The sequence below is a fragment of the Ctenopharyngodon idella genome, chromosome 21 (assembly GCF_019924925.1).
Source record: "Ctenopharyngodon idella isolate HZGC_01 chromosome 21, HZGC01, whole genome shotgun sequence".
NCBI classification, from domain to species: domain Eukaryota; kingdom Metazoa; phylum Chordata; class Actinopteri; order Cypriniformes; family Xenocyprididae; genus Ctenopharyngodon; species Ctenopharyngodon idella.
The window spans coordinates 11,739,954-11,752,652 of record NC_067240.1 but is presented as its reverse complement, the minus strand read 5'-3'; the positions used below and the strand labels follow the sequence as shown (position 1 = coordinate 11,752,652).

General features: G+C 38.5%; 1 protein-coding gene across 1 annotated transcript in view; it reads right to left on the bottom strand.

The window, feature by feature from the left end:
• rpl17 (ribosomal protein L17) overlaps positions 1–12,372 on the bottom strand; it is a 268,902-nt gene extending 256,530 nt beyond the window's left edge. Inside the window, exon 1 of the mRNA XM_051877802.1 lies at positions 12,359–12,372. The gene's annotated coding sequence lies outside the window, so the exon portion shown is untranslated. The remainder of the gene's footprint in view (positions 1–12,358) is intronic.
• Between the last annotated feature and the right edge of the window lie 327 nt (positions 12,373–12,699).

Here is a 12,699-nt window from a genome sequence, read left to right as displayed (position 1 = left end):
TGTTACTCTATTTTACTATTAAAGCTGAACCAATACTACAAGCCATCTCTGTCAGCAGTATCTTACCAAGAAGATAGAACATGGCTTTTATCGTTGTTGTTTTTTTCTGGGTAGTTGTGTTAGGGTGTCCTTCATATGGATGTCTCTTGTGCAAGCGAAGACGTAATTAAAAATGAGCTTGGAAAATGTGTGAATGCTGAAAAAGCATTATGTGAGAATCAGAGCTGTGCAGCAGTACGCTTTCAGTCATTAAGTTGCATTATCTGCCAAGACACCAACACGCAGTGGCCCAAGGAGTATTTGTACACTTGAACCGCATTTATTTTACAGCATAAGTGCATAAAGAGAAGTCAAAATAACTCTTCAGTTTGATCTGTAAAAATACTTTTACAATTTAATACCAACCAATGATTTATGAAATGTTTTGCTTAAAACGCATGGTTGTGTTATCTTTCTTTAAAATAAATGCCATTTGTTTTTATTTTAGTTAGTTTTGGTCCTCGAATTTGATTGGCTGAACAGCATCCCAGACCTTATTGCGTTTGCGTTTTCTGCAGGTTACATCGTTAAACCTGTAGGTGGCGACAAGTGACTGTTTTAATGAGTGAATCATTTGAATCACTTGTTCAAACAACTGATTTATTTAGGAAAAGAACGAAGAACGAAATGTCTTTATGAGTAAATCATTGAATCAATTGATTCATTCAATAACCCTGATTGTTCAGGAACGAGAAAAGTGTCTGAGTGAGCTATATGAATTATTTAGGAACAAAACACGTGTGATTGTTGATTCTGCTCTAAGTTTTAAGCAGTTTTTGTTGATGGAGCAAAAATACACAAAGTAAACAGAAATAATGTGACTGAATATTACGTTTATTGAACTTGTATAAAAGTATCATACCAAAGTCCCTTTCAAGGAAAGTCTGTTCACTCTGCGGCCATATTTGCAACGCCTCCAGGCAGCTATTTCGGGCATCCAAGAGACCAAAGTTGCGTCCCAAATGACACACTGTACACTATTAGGGGTGTAAGAAAATATCGATACACGTGAATACCGCGATATTATGTTTGGCGATACTGTATCGATTCTCAAAAACACTGTATTGATATTTATTTATTTATTTACTTACTTGCTTACATCCAAGATTCGTGGCTTTGTGTTCGGTTTAAACCACAGACTGTATAAAACCCAACCGCTAGATGTCAGCGTTATCTCAGAACGTAAACTGACGCGTAGCCGGAGAAGCGCAAGGTGCATAGCTAGCATTAGCATTAGCAAACCCAGCTCACAAGACGATAGAACTATTCCGCTCCTGGGGTAAAAAGAGCTGAAGTGTGTGGACTCATTTTGGCTTCAACTATAACGAAAACACTTAGGAAATCGACAAGAGTCAGTTGTTTGCAAAATAGCCACGTTATAATCCAAAACTCGGGAAACACATTAATTGAATCTTAGAGCTCACTAAATATCCCGATGCCATCCGCGCTGCTAAAGGCCGGAACACACCAAGCCGACGGTCGGCCGTCGGGCAGTTTTCGTTCGTCGGCCGACTAAGTTTTCTCAGTGTGTTCCGCACCGTCGGCTGAAGTTGGTCCTCGTCGGCTTTTTTTTTTGGCCGATTCGAAATGTTGAATCGGCGTCGGAGCTCGTCGGTCCGTCGGGCCATCTGATCATTCTGATTGGCCGTTCAGCTACTGCCATCTTTTCATCTTGCACAGGCGCAGAATGACGTGCTACTTGGCCGTCGGGTGTCGAGCGTCGGTTTGGTGTGTCAGGGCAACTTTGGACACAGACACCGCCGACGTGAGCCAACCCCGCAGTCTGCTTTCGTCGCCACTAGTTTGTCGGCGTCGGCTTGGTGTGTTTTCCGGCCTTGAGAGGCGTTTCGATAGAATATGTAATATGTACTGCACGCTTTCCTCTCAGTACACAAAATAAACACACACAAAAAATGACAGCGGTGACAGCAGAAAGAAAGCATCTGATCATAGCGATGTGGATATGGTTGCGCCAGCTCTGCAGTTCAGCACTTCAGTGAAGGCACGTTTATTTAAATAACACTTTATACATTAGACTGCTTTAAAGCAAGCAGCTTTACAGTATTAAATATAAAACAGACATTCAGTCATGAAATGGATTATGCACTAGTTGTTAAATAGTTTAGAAATTAAAAACTGCTATACTGTAAACTTTTAAAACATATACACCTAAAGAATCCTGCAGTCACTTTACTATTTTCCCTTAGATTGCACAAAATAGTGATTAGTGATATAAATGCAAATGATACTGTATTGATTAAATAAAAGAAAGTTGCATATGGTGGTGTGTTCTTTATCGCAATACTATAGCACTATTTTCGAAATATCGCAATATATCGCCTTTCTTACAGTATCGCAATATATCACAATATATCATCGCAACCCCTGTATCGTGATGCGTATCGTATCGCCAGATTCTTGGCAATACACAGCCCTATACACTATGCACTTATGCACTAAGTACTTGTGCACTATGTATTCATCCATGTAGTGTATGAATTTTATACGTTTATTTTGTCATTAAACATCGGAGTCTGATTCCCCCTCCCCCTCCGCAATGTAATTAAAGCTGCGACAGCTGAGTGTATGAAGTGTCCAACATTCCACACTTCGTTTTTTCCATTAATTTAGTGCATCATCCGGGTATTTAAAGTGCACTTTTTCTTTTTGGAATTTTTTGTGTAAATGCACTACTCGCACTATTTATACTTAAAAACGTCATAGGATAGTGCATAAGTACACGAATTGGGACACACCTCAAGTCCTCTCTATTTGAATTGGGGAATCCTGAAATCTCATAAACTGCTTGGCGAACTCACAATTACATAACATATTTCAAATCCGCAACAAAATCTAACATGAACTGTCCCATAAATGTTGTTTCTTATGCTCAAATAGTGTAAAAAACATATTTTTCAGGCTAGACGAGCCAATGCGTATGTGCAGTCCTAAGCGCGAGTCTCAGTTTTCTATGGGAACCGGAGCTTCTAATGGCAGCTGCAGTGATGCAATGACTCGATCAATCAGCGACTGGCTCTTTTACTTAGAAGGTGGGACGTATTCGCCATATTGCGCGTTGCAGTTTCTCCCATTCATTATTACTAATAGAAGTGAACTGTCTTTCTCTATAGTCTTTGATCATACTCCCCATCATGCTGTTAGTCCAAAGAAAACACAATAGACATACAATAGCTGTAAAAAAAATAGCTACACAGCACCATACATTGATAAATAGCAAATGCAGACAAAAGTTTATATTCGCAGCTGATCAGGAAAGCCCCCTGGCAGGGCCACCAGTGGTATGGACAATAGCAGATTATTAGATCAATGATTTCTCTATTCAATGCCTAGAGACCATACATATTTATATTGAGTGTGGGAGGATTGTTTGAATGCACTGTGCATCTGCAATCGAATTATCAGACCATGAAACAAGTCTCCAGTACACACTGTCTGTACAGCAATTATTTTGAAGGAACATAAATTGTTAGCACACCTATACGCAGAGGCCTGTGGCAGAAGAAGGTGGCTCAGTATTTAATGGACCACACTAACAAATCCGATTATCTGTGTCACTGTTACTCTGCTCCATAACCGTACCTCAGGGCTGGCCAATAAATCACATCACCGTCTTCTGGCAACACAAAAGAGCTCACTTTGAGGAGCTGTAAAAACTGAAGCCATTAGCACTTGACTTAAAACGCTCTCTTATTTCTTTCTGTCCGCTTCCCGTCTCAGCGCTGTGGTCTAAATGAAAGCGGCTTTTCGGGAAATGGAGTTTGTAGGTAAGGGTTGAGAGGTTGCCATCAGGAACACATGGGAAAAGGCTGGCAGGTCCATTACTCTGCCAAAGTCAACCTGTCCCGCTGTTAGACGCACCGCTCATGATAGTCGCTCTCAAATAAAAGCATTTATTTGTTTCCATGTCAGTACCCCTCAAAGTGCTGCCGCTTGTCAGCTTGGGAGCAGATACTGAGGTAAATAGCAAGGGTCACTTCCCTGCTGTCTCTTCCTGTGGCTTTGTACAAGTGTAGATGACAAGCAAGCAGCTGTAGCCAGGAATAATGCTTGCATATGTACATCAAAGTGTGTATAAATATAGGGGAGTCTCACATTTCACTGCAGTGAATTGTTCTCTCAGTGGGTTTATTTTTCAAAGTCAATTTATGTATAGATAGATACTGTTTTTCAACTGTTTTTGGAAAAAAAGAACTATGCCTATGTTTATGACAACATGCCCCAAATAGTTTCCCATGTAAATATGAATTACCAGTCGAGGCCTTTGAGAATTACAGAATTGAGAATTACAGTCTCATTGTTTTCACATATGAGCGTGACTCGTGATTCAAAGTCTAGAGGTGAAGGATTTGATTTCATATGCACTCAATCAAAACTGTATAATTCTGCACAGCATGTCTCGCCTTAAAATATGCTGCGTAACACTGTTTTATGAATACAGATAATGAGAGAGACCATGACTCAGATATGCACTGGCAGCTCTGAATTAATCAGTTTTCAAGATACCTCAGTCAAAAGATTTTTTTTTCTCCACAACCCTTCAGTCTCACTCTAAATCTAAGTCATTTTTCTTTTCTTTCTTTCTTTTTTTTTCTTTTCTTTTTTGTTGTAAAGCCAAGCAAGTCTGAAACTGGGGTGTCAAAAGAATCTTAATTCGGCATTAATGCTCCCAAAACCACCAAACCTTCAGGTTCTCTTGAGAGAAAATCTGAGAATCAAACCTTGCATGCAAACCATCCCTACAGTTCTCCAAAATCCTTTTATATTATATCTATAGTTCTGTTTTGCATGTCAAAAATAGTGCTATAGTATGCAATCTTGTTAGATTAGTATGAGATAAGTACATTGAAATGACAGAAACATCTATATGCTGCAGCTGAACTAATATAAAATGATGTAAAACTGCTGGCCTAATCAAATAAGCCACCTAGCAACCACACAGAACACTTTAGCAACTACATAGCAACGCCCTGGCAGCCACCCAGGGCACGTAACCATTTCTTGGCAGTGAGTTTTGCATGGGCAAGCATCACTTGCATAAAAGTCTAGTTTGTTGTCCCTGCTTGTGCATTAGGTTTTGAAAAAGTCTTCTCTTTTTTTGTTCCCAGAGAAAGAGAGAGATGTTGAAAAACATCTTAAGGCTTCACATCCTCCAAGAATATCGGAACATTAGCCAAGGTTTTGTTGTCACTCATGTCAAGCTGTGCATGAGATAATTGCTGTTATTCAGAAAACACTTCTAAAGACACTTTAAGAGAAATCATACTGTAAAATGGCATGTGGTCACAGATAAAAAATATTCAGTAGGCTCTCTCACACACACATACTTCGCTTGTGTCTTTCTGTAATGGTTTTGGATGTTTTTATGTGCATGTGTGTGTGTTTCATATGCTTATTTTGACATTCTGTTTCCCATCTTTTTAGCTGAGTCCAAAATCACTCTTTTTTTTTTTTTCTATGGAACACTATATGGGGTGTTGGCCAGTTTTGTCCAAATTGTAGTACTTATTTATACCCATAATGCACTCTGATTTACAGTGTACATCCTAAGTCTGTAACACCAGGAGAAAGCTATCAGTAGTATTCCCATTTATTGCCATTTATTTTGTAGCTAAGCTACCAGTCAGCTTGCGGGCTGAAGGAAAAAAACAACAACAATTGTTTAATGACAGTTTATAGCTTTTGGCTTATATAATGAGATATATGAGAATTTAAAAGACATTAGTCTAATTAATCATTAATCTAATTTGTATAGTTGACAAGACATGAATCATAAAAGTATTTTGGGGGACACAATTCTTCTGGGAATGTATTATTTTATACAGTATAGGCCTAAATGTATTTATAAACGTTTGGAGTAAGTAAGATTTTTTGAAAGGGGACCTATTATGCCCCTTTTTACAAGATGTAATTAAAGTCTCAGGACTCCCAAGAACGTGTCTGTGAAGTTTCAGCTTAAAATACCTCACAGATCATTTATTATAGCATGTTGTAAATACACATTTTTGAGTGCTATAAAGCATGCTGTTTTTGTGCATGTGTCTTTAAATGCAAATGAGCTGCTGCTCCCCGCCCCCTATCCAGAGTAGTGCTTCCTTCATGTGCTTGGTTTTGATTATCATCTCTATCATGATCACGCTCAGGGACGGTCCTTCTTCATCATGAAAGTTTATTATCTGCATGTGTTTTAAAGCTACATCAGCTTAAACGTCTAATTTATTGTTTTCTGAGCGCACACATCTGAAACGCACAAAAAGCTGACTGTCAGACGGCACATCTCGTGAGTACTTCTCTTTCACTTTTTATTGTGCTTAATGTCAAATACACACAAGGTTGTCAAAAACACAAAGTTCACATAAACACAGTCGGTTATGTCTGTGAACGTAAACAGCAGGGACAGAAATCGCATGTGTATATTAGATCTGTGGCGCATTCCCTTCAAAAAAAAAAAAAAAAAAAAAATGAATCCACTGCGTCTTCAGCGGCTCAGATGTCGGGAGTAAATGAAGACTGTTACGCTCACTCTTACATCCAAAAACAAAACAGCTCAATTGCTTAACAGACATTCTTGTCGCTACAGCTGCTCTGGCATCGAGACAGTAGGGGTTGCACCGACTAATCGACTTTAATGCTCTGCCATAACGGTTCAAGCATGAAGTCGACTAGTCGCTGGTCATGGCCTATAGAGGGCGCAACAGGATAAGAAATCTTTGAAGTCCACATTTACTCTCCGTATCCAACAGTTAATGACAAATATATGTATACTCTAAGAGCGCTCCACAAGATTTGTTTGATTATACCATCTGGATGCTCAATATTGATTGGGTGAATGCACGTTTTAAACAGCTTATTGTACACGTAAGTTATTCGCCGTTCTAAACTGTGCTGCTACATTACGCACACACACACAGACAGTGGCTCGCAGATCGCACGCGCTCACAAAATCATTCAGTAGCGCAGAAATGAATTGTTCTGTGATTTATCAATAAAATAGCTTAGAAACAGAAAAGTTCTAGCATATATTTCTTAGTAACTAAAACCCACAGCTTCACTATTTATAGAGAGAAGCTGCCAGGTAGAATTAATTCACACGCAATCGCTCTCTCACTAATGCATTCATATAAATGTTATCTTTAATGTGCTACTTTATCTGTATCTGATCTAGAACGAGCAGAAATCTGTCAGAAATATAACGACCCAAAGATAAAAGAACTGATAAAAATAAGCTGTTATGTAGGAGCAATATTTGTGGGCAGCATCATATCATATGCCATAGCTGTACACAAGGCGTTGCAAAAGAAGCAAGACATGAGTGCAACGGTCATACATGTCTGTCTAGCGCGTGTTTACATAGAAAACCAATGGAAAAGTAGCGCATTGGAATGGAAAAGTGCGTTTTTTATTTGTTCATTAATAACTTCATCTTCGACTAGTCAACTTGACTTTAATCACATAAATGTCAACTTTAAAAAATCTGAATTCGCTCAGGGTGGAAACTGTTAATACAGCAGAGTCCGTCAGCAGTTGTGGGCAGGGCCTGTGCAATGTGACGTCACTTTGTACAGAATCTGCGAACAGCTCGTTCTGAGAACTGCTTATGATTTATTGGAATAAAAAAAAAAGAGTGGGTGAATGGCTGTGTAAAGATCGATACATCGATCTAACGTCTAACGATACGATGCAACGTGTAAAAAATCGATACCTGTGGACTATTTATAGAGGCACCTTTGTTTTAACACTCTCCACATTTTCACACAATGTCAGTCTATGCATTATCGCCAACGCGTGCATTCTCTTTTAAACTACCTTGTGAAAGAAGCTCGTGACAGTAGATGGAACTGTCACTGTCCCGATCGAGCCAGTGCTGAATCTTCACGAAAGTGTATAATTTTCTCATGTTTAAAGCCTTGCAAAAAGCAGCGCGCTCACATCTCAAATAATGTCTGTTAGTTAGATCACAGCACTGGAGAACAGAGCGTTATGAATCGTTCTTCGCACACACAGTAACTGAAATTAAAACAGTTAAAAGAAAATGCTCAATAAACTGCTGCATAGGAGCGCTGTGACTCTGTGTTGCTTCAAGCGTATTATTCTGCACACGGGATGCGCATAAGTGCTTTGTGCCGCTCTGTATAGAGTACCTCAGGGATGACGTGTTTTTGTAGGCAAAACCCGGAAGCGAGTTTTTTTTTTAGGACTTCCGGTTCCGTCGCCCCGAAGTCAATGGGTTTTTTGAATGGGTTTTTGCTAAATCGCCTGAAATAAGGTCTGTGGTTAACAAAGCCTCTAAAAATTTTCACGTTTTGATCTATGACATAAAACACATCAGTTGTAACCCGCTTGTGATTTTTTTAAACCTTTATTGTGCCTTAAAAACGGCGGTTGCTAACAAATTTCTAAAAGGGACTACTTCCTTTGGCGGGGACTTTAGAGGTCATCATGACAAACAGGACATTTGGACAGCATTTCTCATAAAAAAGTGGATAAGTATTCATACACAACACAAATCATCATCAGCAAGCATATTTTTAAATAAAGTTGTTTTTTAAATAAAGTTTGAGGAAGCTTGGTGGTGGTGACGCTGATCTGCAACCATGGTGTGCTGTAGTCCGTTTATAGCCTACTGTTAGCTTTTTATATCTGACGACTTTATTTAGGCTTCAAAATGTATAAATGTTGTGTTAACTTGTAAAGATTATCTTGATAGACAAAACGTGTAAGTGTCATAACCCTTTGTTAAACACAGAGCTTATTTTTTGTGATTTTCCAAAAGTCTATGGGAAAAATGTATTGGCTTTCGATCGAGGGAACCTGTGCGCCGCTAACTTCCGGGTTGGCCTACAAAAACACGTCATCCCTGAGGTACTCTATTGGAGCCTTTATAATACTTTTGTACAATGAAAGAATATTAATAGCCTGTCTTGTTCTGTCCTGCCTATAATATGTTGTTGCTTCATTAAAAAGCTGCGCTATACGTTTAAAAGAAATGTCTTTTAATTTTATAGAATACAGGCCTATACACAATATATACAACATTTCCTTGTTTATCAGTTTTTTGACATAACACATTTTAGCGCAGAAGCCTAAAATACTTTCTTGACTGTTGTCATGTAATAAGCTGTCATTAGATTACTGTGTGATTTTTTTTTTTTTTGTGGATGTTCCAATCAGGGTGCAGGATGTGAAATTCTAAAATAATTGTTTATGTTATATAATTTGGTTGCAGTTGTGAGTTAATAAAAATGTAACTGGTAGTGTAAAATAGGCACATAATATCATAATATCGAAATATTGATCGATATACCCCTGAGTCGAATCGTATCGTAATCGTATCGCAGAACTTTTTGAGGTATCGAAAAATATAGTATCGCTGGCTATGAGAATCGATATTGTATCGAATCGTGACGAACCGTCCGATTTACACCCCTATTGTGTACACACACATTTATGTTCAAACTCCATGTAAAAGTGAATTTTGCATCATAGGTGCCCTTTAAATGTTTTAGAAAGAAGCAATTATACTTAATTTAGACTGCATTTATTTGATCAAAAATACAGTATTGTTATTATTATATTAAAAACAGTAATATTGTACAATATTATGAAATATTATTGCAAAATATCGGTTTTCTGTTTTAATGAATTTAAAATGTAAAAATGTAATTTATTGCTGTGATGGCAAACCTGAATTTTCAGCAGCCATTACTCCATTTATCAGTGTCACATGATCCTTCAGAAATCATTCTAATATGCTGATTTGCTGCTCATGAAATATTTATTCTTATTATATCAACAATTGTGTTGCTTAATTTTTGTGGAAACCTTTTTTCAGGATTCTTTGATTAATGGAAAGTTCGAAAGAACAGCATTTATTTAAAATAGAAATCTTTTATAATCTAAATTTACTGTCACTTTTGATCTACAGTATTTAATGCTAAGAAAAAAAAATCATAAATTTCGTTAAAAAAAAAACTTATTTGATTAAAAATTATTTGATAAAATATAAAAAAGTATTGAACTACTGAAAATGTATTCATTGAATTCAGGACCTATTATACTGTGTATGGGAATTTGTATGCAGCTATTTTCAATCACTAAATGCACCCTGTGGCATTCATTATAGGGAATAGTGAACAAGAGATGCGTTTGTGTGTGTGTGTGTGTGTGTGTGTGTGTGTATAGCCCTCCTTTTTGCTTTTATGTTAGTCAAATCCTTTCTTTTGTAGGTTGTTTTCTTGCTGAGTTTTAATTCTTATTGTCCCCTTTTCATTTTCTTTCGTTGTTATAGGCTACACTTAGATCCACTACTTCTCACCGTCCCTATGCTACACTTAATTGTCATGCACATATTCACGCACAGCACAGTAGTGTGAAACAATGTTCTTATGTCATCCTGTCACTCACACGCACAAAAACTTTTCTGCTAATACCAGCAATGTTAACTCCTACAACAAACTCTGACATTCATCACCCTCACACATTTCTCCATCTCCCTCTTACAAACACATACACACAGTGTGGAGCAATATGACATCCATAAAGAGATCAAGATGCCAGCAGCACATGAAAAGTCCATCCAGCCCTGGAGACGAAAGAGGCCACAGTGACAGCTGTGTGCGCCTTATTCCTCCTCCTCCTCCTCTCTTCCCACCATTAACTCTGAGCTACAGCAGCCTTGCTACAAGTCCCTCTATCATTTCAGCAGGTCTCTCTGTGTATTCCCGCGCATTCTGCCCCTAATCCTCTACAGTGAGAATCCAGCATCCGAACGACTGCGAGGAAGTCCCGGCTTAACCCCCGACAAAGTTTTATCTTTTTAAATCTCGCAGAGGATTTGTGCGTCAATCCCTATATCCTGGGATTTTTCTACTCTTTCCTTTTATATATATATACACACTGTATGTATTCTGTGGTGCGCAGGAGGAAAAGTGTGACAACAAAAGTTTTGTGTGCATCTGAAGGAGTGTGTGGACTCTTGTCATCCGTCTGCAGCTGAGCTGTGTTATTTTAGTATCATTTACATTATATAATATAGTTTTCATTCATATTTTTTCAGTTTCCATATTAATTCTAGTTGTTTAAGTCATTTTATGTGCTTTTGTCATTTTTATTAGTTTTTAATAGCTTTATTTTTGTTTTAGTTTTAGTAATTTTAGTACTTCAACTTAAAGTTGGCATGAAACGATACTGTAGTCTTCCCTATTTTGAAATGGCTTCTCGATTGAGAGAAAAAAAAAAAGTAGGGCAGGGACTTGATTTTTGTGCGAGTGACAGGTTGCTGAAGGGAAGAGGTTATTGTCCCGCCCCTACACCGGTGAACACATCATCAGAGAAGAAATGTTTGCAAGAGGGAGGGGAAGTTATTTTAAAGATTATGAAGCACAGAATCATTTTTAATACAATAATTTATAATAAACACTGCCATATTCCATAGAATTGTCAATTTTGATATCATGGTGACTTTAAACGTAGTTATTTTAGTTTTGTTGTTGTTGTTGTTTTACGTTTTTTAAATGTTAATCTATCATTTATATTTTATTTTATTTTGTTTCAATTACCAAAAACAATTTTTAATAGTTTTGTATTAGTTAACAATAACAACGCTGGTTGGGCGTGATCAGCCTTTTAGGGTGGAGAAGGAGAACAGGGTACGAGAGGAGAGCAGGGCACAGCTGTTGACATCGTGAGCATGCGCAGATGTTCATGTGGTTTAATCACAGGGGAGTGGGCCATCATCATCATCATCATTGTTGCAGTGCAGGACCGTCCAGGCTTTGCTTAGGGTGGGGGCTGGGGTCACCAGCAGTGCAGGGACAGAAATCAGTAAACAGCATGCAATTACCAATCGACTCAGACAAGGTAAAAATGGCAGATGGTCCCTTAACTGAGACCAAGCACTGTTGCGTGAGTGGATTTTTAACTAAAGCTGGATGAGTGAAATTAGTTATTTGTATTTTTGCACCGTTTTGCGTCGTTTGCGATTGCAGCCTCGGTCCCCGGCTGTCTGCATAAAGCCTCTGTTGTCTAGAAAGCCGAGTAGGACTCAATTAGATACGCAATTTGCAGGCTTCAAGCATAATAGGATGAGCGAGGGGGCCGAACGTACTGGATGAGGAAAAATGATCAAAAACAGTGAGCTTGCCGGGTGATTTTTAAAATGATTATCCTCTCATAAATCAGCAGAAGACAGTTCGTCTTGTCACTTCAAATTAACAAATAAACCATTTGACCCTTCTCTTTATTACAATGAGAGACGAGCAGACACTTGTGATCAATATAGTGCCGAACAAGTCACTCATTTGTTTCTCAGGCAGTTTCAGGACATCGGCCGGCTCTGTCATTCACAACCCAGTCACGTCTCCACTCCGTGTCCCAAGTAAATGCTGCACTGAAATGTGAGGGAGGAGGGGAGATGGATATTTTTTGAGGATGTTTGTGTGCGCGGTGGAGCAGAGAGCTGATGGGTAGTGCGCTCCAGACTGAATCGGACAGAGGGCGAGGCAGGGGGTGACCCGGCCTCAGCCCATATCCTACCGCGGCATTCGAAACAGAGTACCACTGGTCTTTTAAAACAATGTAATGGCTACACTGCAGGTTGGCTCTGTTTCCATACAAAGAATATTAATTTATTTGGAGGTTGGT